The sequence below is a fragment of the Pleurodeles waltl genome, chromosome 4_2 (assembly GCF_031143425.1).
Source record: "Pleurodeles waltl isolate 20211129_DDA chromosome 4_2, aPleWal1.hap1.20221129, whole genome shotgun sequence".
Lineage (NCBI taxonomy): Eukaryota > Metazoa > Chordata > Amphibia > Caudata > Salamandridae > Pleurodeles > Pleurodeles waltl.
The window spans coordinates 1016007128-1016023360 of NC_090443.1; the positions used below are offsets into that span (position 1 = coordinate 1016007128).

At 45.3% G+C, this 16233-nt stretch overlaps 1 non-coding gene across 1 annotated transcript; it reads left to right on the forward strand.

The window, feature by feature from the left end:
* Positions 1–10783: 10783 nt before the first annotated feature.
* On the forward strand, positions 10784–10855 carry TRNAA-UGC (transfer RNA alanine (anticodon UGC)). The gene has a single exon. It is a non-coding gene; the product is annotated as a tRNA-Ala (tRNA).
* Positions 10856–16233: the final 5378 nt, after the last annotated feature.

Genomic DNA, 16233 nt, shown 5'->3' on the forward strand with positions numbered 1-16233 from the left:
CAGACCATTGTTATTTTGCACACCATGCCACCTCAGTTTAGACCCAGCTATATGCAAATCAGTCTTGACACTGCTCCAATGGGAACAGATGTGTGGACATCTGCATACCTTTCAACGGTGCACATAATGAGGGGGATCCAGCCTGGTCCTGGATCCACCAGCTAATAATGAGATGGATTCAAGAACCAGGCAAGCCCCAGTGAAATTTGCTGACTGGGTCCCAGTGTAACTTGCTGACACCGGGACACCTTCTGTGGCACCCACTCTGTGTGTGCTTTGCGTTCAGTGCAAAATGATGCAGGGGGTGAGGACAGTCTCTTATTTTCAGTTCGGTGGGGCCCAATGCAAAAGCTGCACCTAACAGGCCATCAGAAATCCCATTGTTTGAGTCTCATTGTAGCTGGAGCACCATACCTTGAATTTTGTATTTAGTTTTTGCAGTTTTATATAGCACAAACTCAACCTAAACATATTGGAGCACTTTATGTGATCACAACTCCATATTCATTTATGTTTTTTGTAGGTATGGGGAGAGTAAGTGCTTTGCCCAGATTCACAGGATGTTAAGCCAAAGCCAATATTCTAACCTGGTTCTCCAGTTCCAAAGTCAGAAGCTCTGGCTTTTATGCCCCATCCTCTCACCATGATGTCATGGAGGAAACCAGACACACTCTGCTTGTTGTCACTTTACAAGTGCATAAGAGACAAACTGAGATTTGGAGGCAGGTGCTCTCCTGTTCCAACCCCTGTATGTAAGAGATATGCATGCAATGTAAGAAAGCCAGATGAACCTTTCTATATGAGTCTGTAGGAGTAAGTACATGAAAAAACGTTGATATAGCACTTACTAGTTTGTCTTTTTAAACTTTACTCTTCCCAATGTAGTATGTCATATTTCTTTACGTCACAGATATGATGCAGGTAAAATTAATCATACAATTGTATAAGTCTATATACAGGAAATGGTACATAAGACAATGGGGGTTGAAAGGTGTAGGAATCAAATATCAACACAAAGAGTATGGGGTATCATGTGGGTACAAAATGGAATTAAATTGTACTGGACCGTATAAAGCTCCCGGAAATTCGGGACTGATATGTGTAATGTATGTATTGGTTGTCGGAAGGGGAATTTCTCCTTACGGACTAGGTGGTCTCATCATATGTTGCGCAGTATGGGGTCACAAATGTTTCTCCCCTCCTCTCCCCTTGTGCTAAGAGGAATCCAATATCACTCATATTGGTAGTAGAGGATAGCGAGCTACTGAAAGCTTGAGCGAGGCTTTTCAACATTGTTAAGGAATTCTCCAACCCGTCTGCCAGCAAAAACAACATCACACGCTTACAGGAGCTGTGCGACAACCTCGCCCACTTCTTCCACGACAAGATCGCAACCATATACAGAAACTTTGAACCCCAACCCACACCTACGGACTTCCTCAATAGATATGCCACCAACGTAACCGACACGAACCACACACTGACCATGTGGAACATCCTCCACCCAGGACATCACCTCCACCATGAACTACGTCCACACGGAGTTCCCACAGACCCATGCCTGCACCACATCTTCAACCTTGGAAACCAAAGGATCAGCCAGGAATTCACCACCCTGCTCAACACCTCTATCACCACTGCAACATTTTGTGACACCTGGAAACACACTGAAGTCAGACCACTACTCAAAACACCCTCCAATGACCCCAGCAAACCCCAAAACTACCAGCCAATCCCCCTTCTCTCATTCCCAGTGAAGGCACTGGAAATGATCATCAACAAGCACCCATGACATACCTGGAGCAGAACCAGCTACTTGACGCCTCCCAATCCGGTTTCCGCAGCAATCACAGTACCGAAACAGCACTGATTGCAGCCACCGATGGCATCCAAACCCTCCTCGACCAAGGAGAAACAGCAGCTTTGATCCTCAACCTCTTGGCAGCCTTCGACAGAGTATCCCACTGCATGCTGATCAAAAGACTCCACCACATCAGCATCCAAGGAGATGCACTCAGATGGATCACCTCTTTCCTCACCAGAAGAACCCAGATGATCCACTTCCCACCTTTCACTTCTGAACCCAAGGAGATCTCCTGTGGTGTCCCCCAGGGCTCATCCCTTAGCCTCATCCTCTTCAACTCATATGTGACTCCACTGGCCATCGTCAGATCCCACGGTCTCAACATAATTTCCTACACAGAGAACACCCAACTCATCCTCTCACTCCCTGAGGACTCCTCCACCACCAGAACCAACTTCCACAGATGCATGACAAGCATGAAAACCAACTGCCTGCAGTTGAACACAGACAAAACGGAAATACCAATCTTTGGCAATAGCAGCAACACGTAGAACGACTGCTGGTGGCCATCAGACCAAGGCCCCGCACCCACTCCTTCCGACCATGCCAGAAACCTCAGAATCCTCATTGACAACAAGCTCACCATAAAATCATAAATCAACACTGTCTCCTCTGCCTGCTTCCACATTTTGTGCATGCTACATAAGATCTTTAAGTGGCTACCCCTACACACGAGACGCACAGTGACACAGGCCCTCGTCCCCAGCTGACTGGACAACAGCAAAGCCCTCTACAAAGGAATCACCACACACCTCCTACAGAGACATCAGACCATACAGAACACCACAGCCAGACTCATCCTTTAATTTCCCCAACTAACCCACATCACACACCACCTCAGGCAACTCCACTGGCTCCCTGTACAGAAGCAATGCCAATTCAAGCTGCTGACCCATGCACACAAGGCTCTACACAACCAAGGACCTGCGTAGATTAACCACCACCTGAACGTCCACCATCCGCAAAGAAGACTATGCTCTGCCTCCCTTTCACTTTCCCATACTCCCCCATCTACCGAAGCAGAAGTGGAGGACGCTCCTTCTCTCACATCGCAGCAAAAACCTAGAACAGTCTACCCACGCACCTCCGGACCACCATCTCACTTCTGGAATCCTGAATGGCCCTCAAGACCTGGCTGTTCGAATAAGCATCCAGGACCAGCAAGTGTCTGGATACCCTATCAGGTGATCAGCGGCACTTTATAAATCCTGATTGATTAAATTGAGCCTGTAGCCAGGTTCTGGCTCAGCTCGAGGGCCTGTTGAAACCTCAAGCCCACAATCAGCCAAGCTTTCATATGCCTACTTTCTGCCTTCCTCCCTCTACTCAGGATGTGGCATTAGGGCCTGAGCTGAGAGACCAGATATAAGTCTCATCATCAGATCAACAAACTGTGTTTCTATGCAACAAGAATCCTATTAACAATGCATGTGATCTTGTGTAATGTAACTGGTGCTCATGTAAAGAGCTCCAATACCTTTGGGTCGAGTTTGCGCTACATTTTGAAAAATACACTAATAAGTAAAAACTAAGCCTTAGCATAACAGAAGACAAATAGATATCCATTTATTGACTGCTTTGTACAAAGTAAATCCTGGTTAAGTTGAGGCGGCATCCTCACCTAAATTGTGTGATCGTAGGCAAATATTTTATTTCACTGAAACTCTTTTTTCCTCATTATAGAGTATGAAATCACTTTCAAACATGTGAGTTCAGACTATAAATTGTACAAAACTATCACTTTTAATTAGTACTTCTCAGTGCACTGCTATAAAGTGCCCTATAAATATCAAAGCTGCCACATGTGAAGAAATAAACTATTTTGAATTTTGATGAGACTTTACTATATTGTATGTGATGTTTGTTGTATGATTTACATAGGAAATATTTTGAGGGCTCGGCTGGCGCACGGGCTCTAAGATCCAAGCCAGAGCATTGGCCCGGCTCTGGCTTGTCATGCTAATTTGTTGATTCACCCACCTCTAGTTGGTAGGCATTACAGGTGTCACCGTTTTGCACCAATAATTCCAAATTGCAAGTATGCAGGATCGAGACCACGTAAGTCCCAAAGGACGAGAGCCCCACAGCCAATAAAAACAAATCTAAGCAGAACAATATTCAAAGTCAAATCATGAAGATTTATTAAAAATTGAGGATAATTACAGAAAGCAAAAATAGTGAATAGTTTTTTAGTTTAGATCAGCAACAAAATAGTTCATATGACTAGAGAAAAGTGTAAATATAAAGTCAAATAATAATCCCATATGGGGACCGCTTCATACGAAAGCAAGGACAGTCTTGGACACATAAGTCAAATAAATGACTTTCATGAAGTTTGCCTTCATAGAAGCAAGCAAAAGGTCTGGCACACATCCCAGAAAAGGCACAATTTATAGGAGTAGAAAACCATGCTCTCAAATTCATGTGAAGTGGTACCATAGGGCTGAACTAATAAAGTTATATGACAAAAACAATTAACATCACAGAAATGTGTGTTATATAAAACAAACTATTTTAGAGACTGCCTACATTATTAATAGATAATGATCCCCTTTATCCTACAAACAATGGAAATAACATTGCACTGTTGAACAGCAAGCTATTTAAAATTAATAGGCATACAGTTGTGGTTGCAGACAGAAATAGCCTTGATTATTGTACAATTATGACAACATATTTCACATTGCTTCCTCTGAAAGCATATAGGGCCAGATGTATCAAGGTTTCTTGCATTCTCAAACGGTGCGAATGCCCGTTTGCGAATGCAAAATGCCATTTCAGAATGTATGAAATACGCAAAAATAGCGATTCCTTAAAATTGCGACCCTGTTTAGAGAGTCGCAAATTGCGACTCTCTAAATTAGAAATCGCAAATAGGGAATCCTTATTTGCGTTTTCTTAGCACATGTATGAAGCAATTACTAAATGCGATTTTGGCATTTAGGAATCGCTAATTACCACCAAGTTGAACTTGGTGGTAACCATGTGCAAAATTTAAAAATGCATTTAAGATGCATTTTTAAATTGTACATGTAAAGCACACATGCCCTTTTGGCATGTGTGCACCTTACATGTCCCCCCAAAAACTTTTGGGGTGCAGCAGAGGGGGCCTTAGCCCCTCAGCACCCTGGGGTTTTGCATTTCCAAAATTGCGATTTCTGGTTCAGAAATCGCAATTTTGGAAATGCAAAAAATTCGCAGATATGGGCCAACAGGCCCATAGCTGCGAATGGGGCCGGTATCGCAATTTGCGATTCGGTAATAGCATTTGCGATTTTTAAGAAATCGCTATTACCGATTCGCAAATGTGATACATTGCACTTTGCGAGTCGGGAATAGCGATTTCTTAAAAATCGCTATTTCCGAATCGCAAAGGGCTGTGATGATACATCTGACCCATGGTTCTGTTAGAGTACGAGAAGCTTCACCATGAAATGAATCTTCTTTCGACTATTTTATAGAAGATAGAAAAACATACACGTAGGAAATTTTCCCATTTAACTTTAAAAGACAAGGGCCTAGTAAATTTATTTTGCTGATTAGTTAACATATACCCAATTAAATAAACCTCTTTTTCTAGTTAATATATTGCTCTGTCACATTGAAGGAAAGTACCATCTTTCTTGGCATGCTACCCCCAATTTTACATGTATGTCAGTATGTTTTTGCCTGTCTTACTGGGATCCTGCTAGCCAGGACCCCAGTGCTCATAGTTTGTGGCCTAAATGTGTATGCCTGTGTAGTGCCTAACTGTGTCACTGAGGCTCTGCTAATTAGAACCTCAGTGCTCATGCTCTCTCTGCCTTTAAATTTGTCACTATAGGATAGTGACTACATTTACCAATTCGGCATATTGGACCGCCCTTATAAGTCCCTAGTATATGGTACCTAGGTACCCAGGGAATTGGGGTTCCAGGAGATCCATATGGGCTGCAGCATTTCTTTTGCCACCCATAGGGAGCTCAGACAAACCCCTACACAGGACTGCCACTGCAGCCTGCGTGAAATAACGCACAAGTTATTTCACAGCCATTCTCACTGCACTTAAGTAACTTATAAGTCACCTATATGTCTAACCTTCAGTTGCTGAAGGTTAGGTGCAAAGTTACTAAGTGTGAGGGCACCCTGGCACTAGCAAAGGTGCCCCCACATAGTTCAGGGCCATTTCCCCAGACTTTGTGAGTGCAGGGACACCATTACACGCATGCACTACATATAGGTGAATACCTATATGTAGCTTCACAATGGTAACTCCGAATATGGCCATGTAACATGTCTAAGATCATGGAGTTGTCCCCCCATTCCAAATCTGGTATTGGGGAGCCAATTCCATGCATCCTGGGGGCTCCACTATGGACCCCCAGTACTGCCAAACCAGCTCTCTGAGGCTTGCACTGCAGCTACAGCTGCTGCCACCTCACAGACAGGGTTCTTCCCTCCTGGGGTCTGGGCAGCCCAGTCCCAGGAAGGCAGAACAAAGCATTTCCTCTGAGAGCAGGGTGTTGCACCCTCTCCCTTTGGAAATAGGTGTTACAGGCTGGGGAGGGGTAGCCTCCCGCAGCCTCTGAAAATGCTTTAAAGGGCACAGATGGTGCCCTCCTTGCATAAGCCAGTCTACGCCAGTTTAGGGAACCCTAATCCCTGCTCTGGCACGAAACTGGACAGAGGAAAGGGGAGTGACCACTCCCCTGTCCATCACCACCCCAGGGGTGGTGCCCAGAGCTCCTCCAGTGTGTCTCAGACCTCTCACATCTTGTTTTCAGAGGTGTGGGGACACTCTGGAAGCTTCTGAGTGGCCAGTGCCAACAGGTGACGTCAGATACCCCTCCTGATAGGTGCATACCTGGCTAGGTAGCCAATCATCCTCTCAGGGCTATTTAGAGTCTCTCCTGTGGGCTTCTCTTCAGATTACAACTTGCAAGAATCCACCAGGACTCCTCTGCACTTCTCTCTTCAACTTCTGCCAAGGATCGACAGCTGACTGCTTCAGGACGCCTGCAAAACTGCAACAAAGTAGCCAGAAGACTACCAGCGACATTGTAGCGCCTAATCCTGCCGGCTTTCTTGACTGTTTCCTGGTGGTGCATGCTCTGGGGGCTGCCTGCCTTCACCCTGCACTGGAAACCATGAAGAAATCTCCTGTGGGTCGACGGAATCTTCCCCCTGCTCCAGCAGGCAACAAACTACAGCCTCAATGGTACACTGGGTCCCCTCTCATCCTGACGAGCGTGGCCCCTGAAACACAGGTGGTGGACCCAAGTGACCCCGACTGTCCAGTGGTTCAACTGTCTGAATTTGGAGGAGGTAAGTCCTTGCCTCCCCCCCCAGACAGTAATCCTGTGCACTGTGTGATCTGCAGCTACAAGGGCTTCTGTGCACATTTCCAAGAAATCCTGCATGCACAGCCGAGCCTAGGTCCCCAGCACTCCATCCTGCTCAGCTCAGCTCCCTAAGTTGACCTCCAGTGTCGTGGGACCTCTTTTTGCAGTGTTGAGACAAGCGCTGTATTCAGTCTTCTTGAAACCATGTTCAAGGACTCCTGCGGGTGCTTTGCTCCTTTCAGTGGGTTCCCTAAGTTGCTGAGGGCCCCCTCTGCCTCCCCTCCTGAGTGGCAACATCCTGGTCCTTCCTGGGCCCGGGCAGCACCCTTTTTCTTCAACAGCGACTCTTACAGGTAGCGAGGCTTGTTTGCGGTATTTTGCCAAGGAAACAACTCTGCATCCTCCAGCACACAGTGGGACATCTTCTGCACAAAGTAGAACCTCCTACCTCCTTTCATTGTTGCAAAACCAGCATCTTCTTCCAACCAGAGGCAGTCATTTTGCACCTTCATCCGGGGTTTAGTGGGCTCCTGCCACCCGGACACTTTAGCGACTCTTGGACTTCCTTTACAGGGCTTCAGCTGTAGGAATCCGTCTTCATTGCTTTGCAGTCTGTTGTGGTCCTTGCAAAATCCTTTATCACATCTTTAGTGTGTTTTGGGGAAAATAGTAGTACTTTACTCCTGCTTTCCTGGGTCCTGGGGTGGGGTCTCCTTTACACCCTTGGTGTTTTCTTACACTCCCAGCGACCCTCTACACACTACACTTGCCTAGGGGTGCATTTGTGGTTTGCATTCCACCTAGTATATGGTTTGTGTTTCCCCTAGGCCTATTGCATTCTATTGTGTTTTACAGTGTTTGCACTACTTTCTGACTGTTTTACTTACCTGATTTGGTTAGTTGTGTATATTTTGTGTATGTTACTTACCTCCTAAGGGAGTATATCCTCTGAGATATTTTTGGCACATTGTCACTAAAATAAAGTACCTTTATTTTTAGTAACTATGAGTATTGTCTTTCTTATGGTATAGTACCTATTTGATATAAGTGGTATTGCATGAGCTTTGCATGTCTCATAGTTCATCCTTGGCTGCTCTGCTATAGCTGCCTCTATCAGCCTAAGCTGCTAGAACACTACTACACTCTACTAATAAGGGATAACTGGACCTGGTATAAGGCGTAAGTACCATTGGTACCCACTACAAACCAGGCCAGCCTCCTACACACGTTAAGAGCACCTGGTCTGGAGAAGCACAAAGTCATAAATTAAATCTGTGTGGTGAATGCAGAATGCAGTGGTTGGCATGTCTTTACTAAAGAGTATTTATTACTGTGCATAACAAAGCTTTTAAATATTAATAAAATAATGAAAGACAGAGAAAAACAGTAAGGTTTTCACACTTATGCTTTTCAGTTTGCCGGCAGGTTCTTGATTCTGGTTCATAACTCACTTTGCTATATTACTAGATTGTAACATACTTGCATGTAACACAAGTATCTCTGTGTAACCCACTGAGGTACCTTTATAAAATATATGTCAGTGACCTTGTGCTACACATTATGCTTTGTAACATGCACAATATTCTTCTATGCTTTTTTTTAATGATGAGTCAAAACTGTGACTAAACCACACACAGGTCTCTCCAGCAAGAGTGTTAAGAACTAGTGTTATCTTATTGTTGTTTTACCCTGGAAATTGCTAGTTACACAAATATTTCTGGCGCAGGTGCCTTAACACCTATAGGACATTTTAAAATTAAGCTTTTTTTGTGACCTATTAAGTAAACCAGAACAATAAAATAAGCCCTAATTGCACATGTATACAACAGAGACCAACAGGCTGGGGTCCTTCAGCTGCTTGTCAAATGCACAATGAACCTGCACACCGGAAGTGTCAGGGAAGCTGCACCAGTCACCTGTTTTCTAACGCCACCACTAGTATTCAGATGGGAGTCTACCGATTTCAAGGCTAGTCTCCCGCCTCCCAATTCCTGCATGTTAAAAACCTGTTTCCTCTGTGGGCTTGAGCTGACGGGGCCTGGTCTTGTCTAACTCGCAGCATGCACTGGCTGTAACCTGCTCCTGCTGGCCAGGGCACCATAGTGCTTTATCCGTACCTCTGACAGGTAAGGAGAAACAAAGAACATTTTTGTATCTAATATCCTATCCTGCAGCAGCAGACTTGCAGACCCCATACGTAACAGTAACCCCATTCAGGCCCCAGTAGAAGTCAATGGGGGAATGCATTCTCCTGATTTTTCTTCTGAAATGTTGGCATGTATGATTTTTATGCACACTTTAAACAGCAGATATAAATAGAAAGCGCTTTTAAAAATATTCTAGAGTTGCATTTATGTTCCCCGACTAATATTTAAAAGAAACAGACAAGTAATGTTACAAAAAGATATATACGATTTTGTTTAAAGTCCTATTTAGTATCCTACCCTGTTTAGGTTGAGCATAGGAGCGTGCAAGCGCTGAATTTCCGAAGTGCTGGTATGTATCTGGGCTTTTAATCACACCCACTGTATGCCCATCACAATCACTCGTTCATGGGCTTGCCTTTCAAAAATCATTTGTTTTCGATGGTAAATGCTTTACGCTTGTCCCTCATTAGGGCAGTTTTGTTACCGCCTTGGACATCGACCCTGTTACATGGATAATTGCACTTTTGCCAATAACTTTGAGAGCAAACTTCTTTTTCCTTTTGTCTCTCTCTTCTCCCTCACAGCTGTGCTTTGAATCAGCTCGCTTAAGTCAACTGTTTTACTTTTTATTCTCAATTTATGTGGCAAGAAAAGTCCGAGTAGGAATTTAAAATGCTAATAGCTCTACCTCGAGCAAACACGAGACACATTGCACTGCAAATGCTTGTTTTCTCTTGGAACAAGGTGGGGGGTAACCCTAGTAACGGGTAAGCTTGCACACAGTGTCAGGAGCTGCACCAATCACAGATGAGCTTCTACACCGGAAGTGTAAGGAGCTGCACCAGTGGGAGGTGAGCTTGCACAGAAGAGTCAGGAGCCGCACCAGTGGGAGGTGAGCTTGCACAGAAGAGTCAGGAGCCGCACCAGTGAGAGGTGAGCTTGCACAGAAGAGTCAGGAGCCGCACCAGTGGGAGGTGAGCTTGCACAGAAGAGTCAGGAACCCGGAAGTGCCAGGTACTGCACCAGTCGTTCTCACAGCAGCAGCAGTACTGAATTGTCCTGGCCGTGCAGCTCCTCACAGCTTGTAAAGCAGTCTTCAAAACTTGGTTCCAAGTTATGAAGACAAAGCGTCCAGTCCTGGAGTTTTAGCAACAATGTCGGCGCATTCTGCTAGTTGCAGTCACGGTTGCCTCAGCTGAGGAACATTCGATAACAAACCTGATAATTCATTAACATGCTCCGCCCCGGGCTTCATCTGCGCATGCGCGGAAGCGCTCCTGCGACTCGATGTGCGTCTGGCAGGCCACCGCGTGACCTTTTTGTATAACAACAATAATAATACACTTTTGACTACGAAGAGTACAATAGAAATATATAATGGTAAATAGTAACGTGTAGACGGGCGGTATAGGATACTATATAGAGTAAGATTTCCGTAGCATTTGCAGGTAGGGGATGTAGCTCAGTGGTAGAGCGCATGCTTTGCATGTATGAGGCCCCGGGTTCAATCCCCGGCATCTCCACTCCTTTTTTTCAAATTCACTATGGTTCATTTTCTAAAATAACACCATAAATACAATCTCTCTTTTCTAGCTCTCATCAACTTTTTTTTTTTTAAATAGATTTCTATGACACGAGTAAATAAGGATTTTTTTATAGCTGTGTGAGGAGCTCAGACACACAAAAAAGTACATGCCCTGAGGGCAGGAAGCAAAACAGCTACTTTACAATCATTTACAATGCAATGGGTCTCGCGTTTGCTCGAGTTAGAGCTATTAGCATTGTACATTCCTAACTGGACTTTTCTTGAGACATAAATTGAAAATGAAAAGAAAAACCGTTGACATAAGCGAGCCGATTCAAAGCGCCACGGCCGCCATGAGCGCGAAGGAGAGACACAAATACAAAAGGAAAAAGAAGTTTGATCGCAGTTAAACATATCGGCAAATGTGCAATTATCTATGTAACAGGGGCAGTCTGCAAGGCGGTAACAAAACTGCCCCAACGAGGGACATACGTAAAGCATTTACCAATGATGTCACAGAATTTGTGAAAGGCAAACCCACGAACGAGTGATAGCGATGAGCGTGCTGTAGGCGTGGTTGAAAGTCCACAGATAGATTACAACAGGCCAGAGTACTTGCGCGCTCGACCTAAAAACTGATTTTACTGCGGCATTCGTGAGACTTAAAAAGGCATGCTATTGTTTAGATTCTATGTAGACTCGTATAAAATCTTTCTCCCAGGTCTGTCTTCCTATGTAGACTGGTACCTTTTCTTGAAGTTAAATCAGGCAGGAAGCTCACATGAGCTCTCCCTGGGTAAGTTTCTCATTTCAGTCTTTTCAGTCTCAAGTTTTGCGTTCAGCGCACTTTAAATTAATTTAAATCATTTTATTTTCCCAAAAACAAATTAGAAATATATGAAGCTTTCATAATAATTTCACATGAGAGTAAATATAATTTATTGTGCTCAGTCAAATTAAAAAAAATGAAATTATTCCATTTGGACAAGCACATAACATCATATAAGACGCAGAGCACATTAGCATTGCATTACTGCTCGAATGGCTCTGTTGAGAGCATTGATCACAGTAATAATGTGTTCAAAATTAGAGCAAACAAGCACTGGCAACATTAATAGGTATGGATTTTTATGAAAGGTGCCTCCTTAGTCAATGATAGGTTTAGACATTTACAGGGCCGTAGCTTGCTAAGCAGGATGGGGGGAGTGAGCTTCAGATTTTCCAAAAATCACTCTGACATATAGGGGGTCATTCTGACCGGTCACCGACCACGGGAGCACCGCCAACAGGCTGGCGGTGCTCCCTCGAGCATTCTGACCACGGCGGTTCAGCCGCGGTCAGAAACGGAAAGTCGGCGGTCTCCCGCCGACTTTCCGCTGCTCGGGAGAATCCTCCATGGCGGCGGAGCGCGCTCTGCCGCCATGGGGATTCTGACACCCCCTACCGCCATCCTGTTCCTGGCGGGTCTCCGCCAGGAACAGGATGGCGGTAGGGGGTGCCGCGGGGCCCCTGGGGGCCCCTGCAGTGCCCATGCCAATGGCATGGGCACTGCAGGGGCCCCCGTAAGAGGGCCCCGCAAAGTATTTCAGTGTCTGCAACAAAGCAGACACTGAAATACGCGACGGGTGCCACTGCACCCGTCGCACCCCTGCAACTCCGCCGGCTCCATTCGGAGCCGGCATCCTCGTTGCAGGGGCATTTCCGCTGGGCCGGCGGGCGCTCTTTTGGAGAGCGCCCGCCGGCCCAGCGGAAATGTAAGAATGGCCGCCGCGGTCTTTTGACCGCGGTGCGGTCATTTGTCGGCTGGACTGTGGCGGGCGGCCTCGGCCGCCCGCCACAGTCAGAATCACCCCCATAATGTTTAAAAACATTATACAACAAGCAGAGCAGCGTAAAGGGAGACAAATGTAGTTTGTTAGGGCTATTGAGTGAGAGAAAATACAATATTTTGTAAAATAACCAACATTTTTAAAGACTTTCAAAGCAGAAAGGGAGAGTGTGTGTGTGTTTTTGTCTGTGTTCACGTAAAAATCCTTCTGAAATCTGGCAGACACGTTATCATACCCAACTGAAACACCTGTTCCCAACTATTCACCAGGAAATACATTTATTAGGGGGTTGTAACACTCGCAAAAATCCCCCTGAAGCTGTGCCACTGGGCATTTAGTAAGTCATCATACCTGCATACTGTCACTCATGTTAGCACTTGTGTGTCTATACACCAGTGGTGGCTACTTCTCAACGGGGGTGGCGGGGCAGGAGCTATAAAATAAATAAAATAACACTTACCTTTTATGTTGTGAGAGACGGTTCCATCTCTCTTTCATCCTCTTCTCTTCCTCTACTTCCGGAACACACAGCCTTCCTGACTCCCCTTCTATCATGACGCTTCTGTCATCAGCATGGCAGCAGCGTTGTGATTGGTCTGATATGCCTGCTTCAGTGCTCAGACAGGGAGTGGGACCCTGTGCATTTTCTCCTCCCCACTGTGCAATACAGTTGGCTAGAGAAATGCTAAGTGCACATGAATGTTTGGCTGGTCGTCTACAGCTGGCCAAACAGTCATTGGCACTTATGGTGCACTCATTGCTCCTCCTCCAGCCCTGCCCCGCCCTAACCTGGCTCCCCGAAAGAAAAATGATACAAGCATTGCGTTATTATAATTTTATTTTTCCTTTTTCTTCCCTGCACAAAGCAGTGGGGCGACGCTCCTCTGCCTTAGCAGAGGAACTGTCGCTGCCCCATGCTGAATGTAAGTAAGCCTGATGGCCTTCTGAAGAGATTCTAGCAAGAATTGTTACAGTGCAAGTCTCTTATCACCACCCACTCCCGACCACCCCCAGGGCAGTGTTTCCCAAAGTTTGGGTCTTCTTGAGACATTTTTTGGTGAGTTGCAAAAGTCCAAGCAATAAATAATGATGCCTTTGAGTTCTGTATTTATTTTGTCACAATTGCGGTGCCTCAAAGACATAGGTCAAATGTCAGGCTTTGTCTTCTGACAAATTGCTGCTTATGTTTTTAAACATGGGGATTGGCGTTTACAAACTCCTCTCACTTTGCAGTCAGAGAAAGTAAAGTGAATTATGGGACAGTCTTGCTGGGGTACTGGAAGCGTGAAAGGCAATGCTTTACGATGCCATGGTTTTGTAACACTCAAGCTGTACAAATTCAGCAGTTAGGAAAGCAAAAATGAGGCAATTTTTGTCATTCTGAAGTGTGATGGACATAAAGATTTGAAAGGATCAAAATAAATCAAGACACTTTACTTTGTGATGCACAAATGACAAAAATTCAATGAAACCCGATTTCCAAACATTACCATTTGTGTCCCTTATAGTTTTATCAGTAGAACTGTATGTACAGATGTAGTGGCCATTTCAATGGAAACTGTGCTGTCTGTAAATGAGAGCGGGCTACCACATGATGCTTTAAAATGTCCTGCCTCACGTCCATTAAAGCCATGAAGGTTGCAACGTTTGTTGTTATAAAAATTGCATGGTGGTTCTAAAATGTTTGGGAAGCACAGCCAAAGGATTTGTCAGAATGGGTAATCAACACCAAAATCCTTGCCTGCAAGGGTAATCTGTGAAATTTTAAGTAACAAAATATTTGTCTACAGGCGTAAGACGGTACAATAGCAATCTACCCGTAAAACTCATTGGCTTTAACATATGTGTTTCATAATAAATGTTAGAAATGGGGTCTTTGGTTGGCAGTCAGGTTACCCCCTGTCCAAGCAAGGACCCTCACTCTAGTCAGGGTAAGTCACACACAATCCAAATAATCCTGTGCCCACCGCTCTGGTAGCGTGGCACTGAGCAGTCAGGAGTAACTTAGAAGGCAATGTGTAAAGTATTTGTGCAATAACTCATGCAATAACACCACAAAAATACACCACACTATGTTTAGAAAAATATATAATATTTATCTGGTTAAATGCAGGTCAAAATAATCAAGATTTGATAAGTACATGTTAAAATATCACTTTAGGGAATGATAAAAGGAGTCTTTAGTCTTTAAAAAGCAACACGTGTCTCTTGCAAGCACAAAGTACCTGGTTTGCGTTCAAATTCTCTGCAAGGGACAGCAGAGGAGGAGATGTGTGGGAAATGGGGAGGAGTGCGTTGGTTTCCCGGGGGCACACAGACGATGTGCCGATAATTTTCCACGAGGGGAAGGCTTTGCGTCAATTTCCGGCGCGCTGACTTGGATCCTCTTCGGGTTGCGGGGTTTTTGGACACCCCAGGGACGATGCAGAGAAATCCAAGGCGTGCAGGACGAAGTCACAGGAGCTGCGAAGATCCGGTGGGCGATGCGGGAAATTTCTGTCGCGCGGCAGGCGCTGCGTCGTTTCATTTCGTAGGAAGTCGGGCTGAGTCGTTCCGGCTCGGCTGTGCGTAGATCCAGTGGGCCGTGCGTCAAAGTTCTGGTCGCAATGCTGGCACTGCATCGAGCTCCTCTCGGGGAGCTGGGCTGCGTTGTTCCGGTTCAGTGTGGGTGGATTTTTTCACCACGATCCAGGCTGTGCATTGAATTTTCGCCGCACAAGGAGTTCTTTGCAGGAGGAAGTATTTTTGATCCTGAGACTTCAAGGAACATGAGGCAAGCTCTATCCAAGCACTTGGAGAGCACTTCTCGGTAGAACCAGAGGGTAGCAAGGCAGCAGGGCAACAGCAAGGCAGCAGTCCTTTTGCAGAAAAGCAGTCAGGTGAGTCCTATGGGCAGCCAGGCAGTTCCTCTTGGCAGGTTGCAGGGTCTGGTTCAGAGTTTCTTCACCAGTGGTATCTTGTCCAGAAGTGTCTGAGTATGTAGGGTAAGAGGCCCTGTTTAAATACCCAAATGTGCCTTTGAAGTGGGGGAGACTTCAAAAAGTGGCTTAGAAGTGCACCAGGTCCTCTTTCAGTTCCATCCTGTCTGCAAGGGTCCCCGTAGAGGGTTTGGCAGTCCATTGTGTGAGGGCAGGCCACTGTCCTTTCAAATGTAAGTGTCAGGCCCTCCACCCTCCCAGCCCAGGAAGACCCATTCAGTATACAGATGTGTGCAGGTGTGACTGAGCATCCTGTGTTTGGGGTTGTCTGAGTGAAATGCACAAGGGAGCTGTCAAGTAACCTTGCCAGACGTGGATTGTAAGGCACAGGAGGATTTAAGTGCAGAGAAATGGTCACTTTCTAAAAGTGGCATTTCTAAAATAGTAATATTAAATCCAACTTCACCAGTCAGCAGGATTTGGCATTACCATTCTGACCATACTAAATATGACCTTGTTACTCCTTTCAGATCAGAATCTACCACTCAAACAGTATATGAGGGTAGCCCTATGAAACAAGCAGGCCTCACAGCAGTGTAAAAAGAATTTAGAAGTTCTACACTACCAGG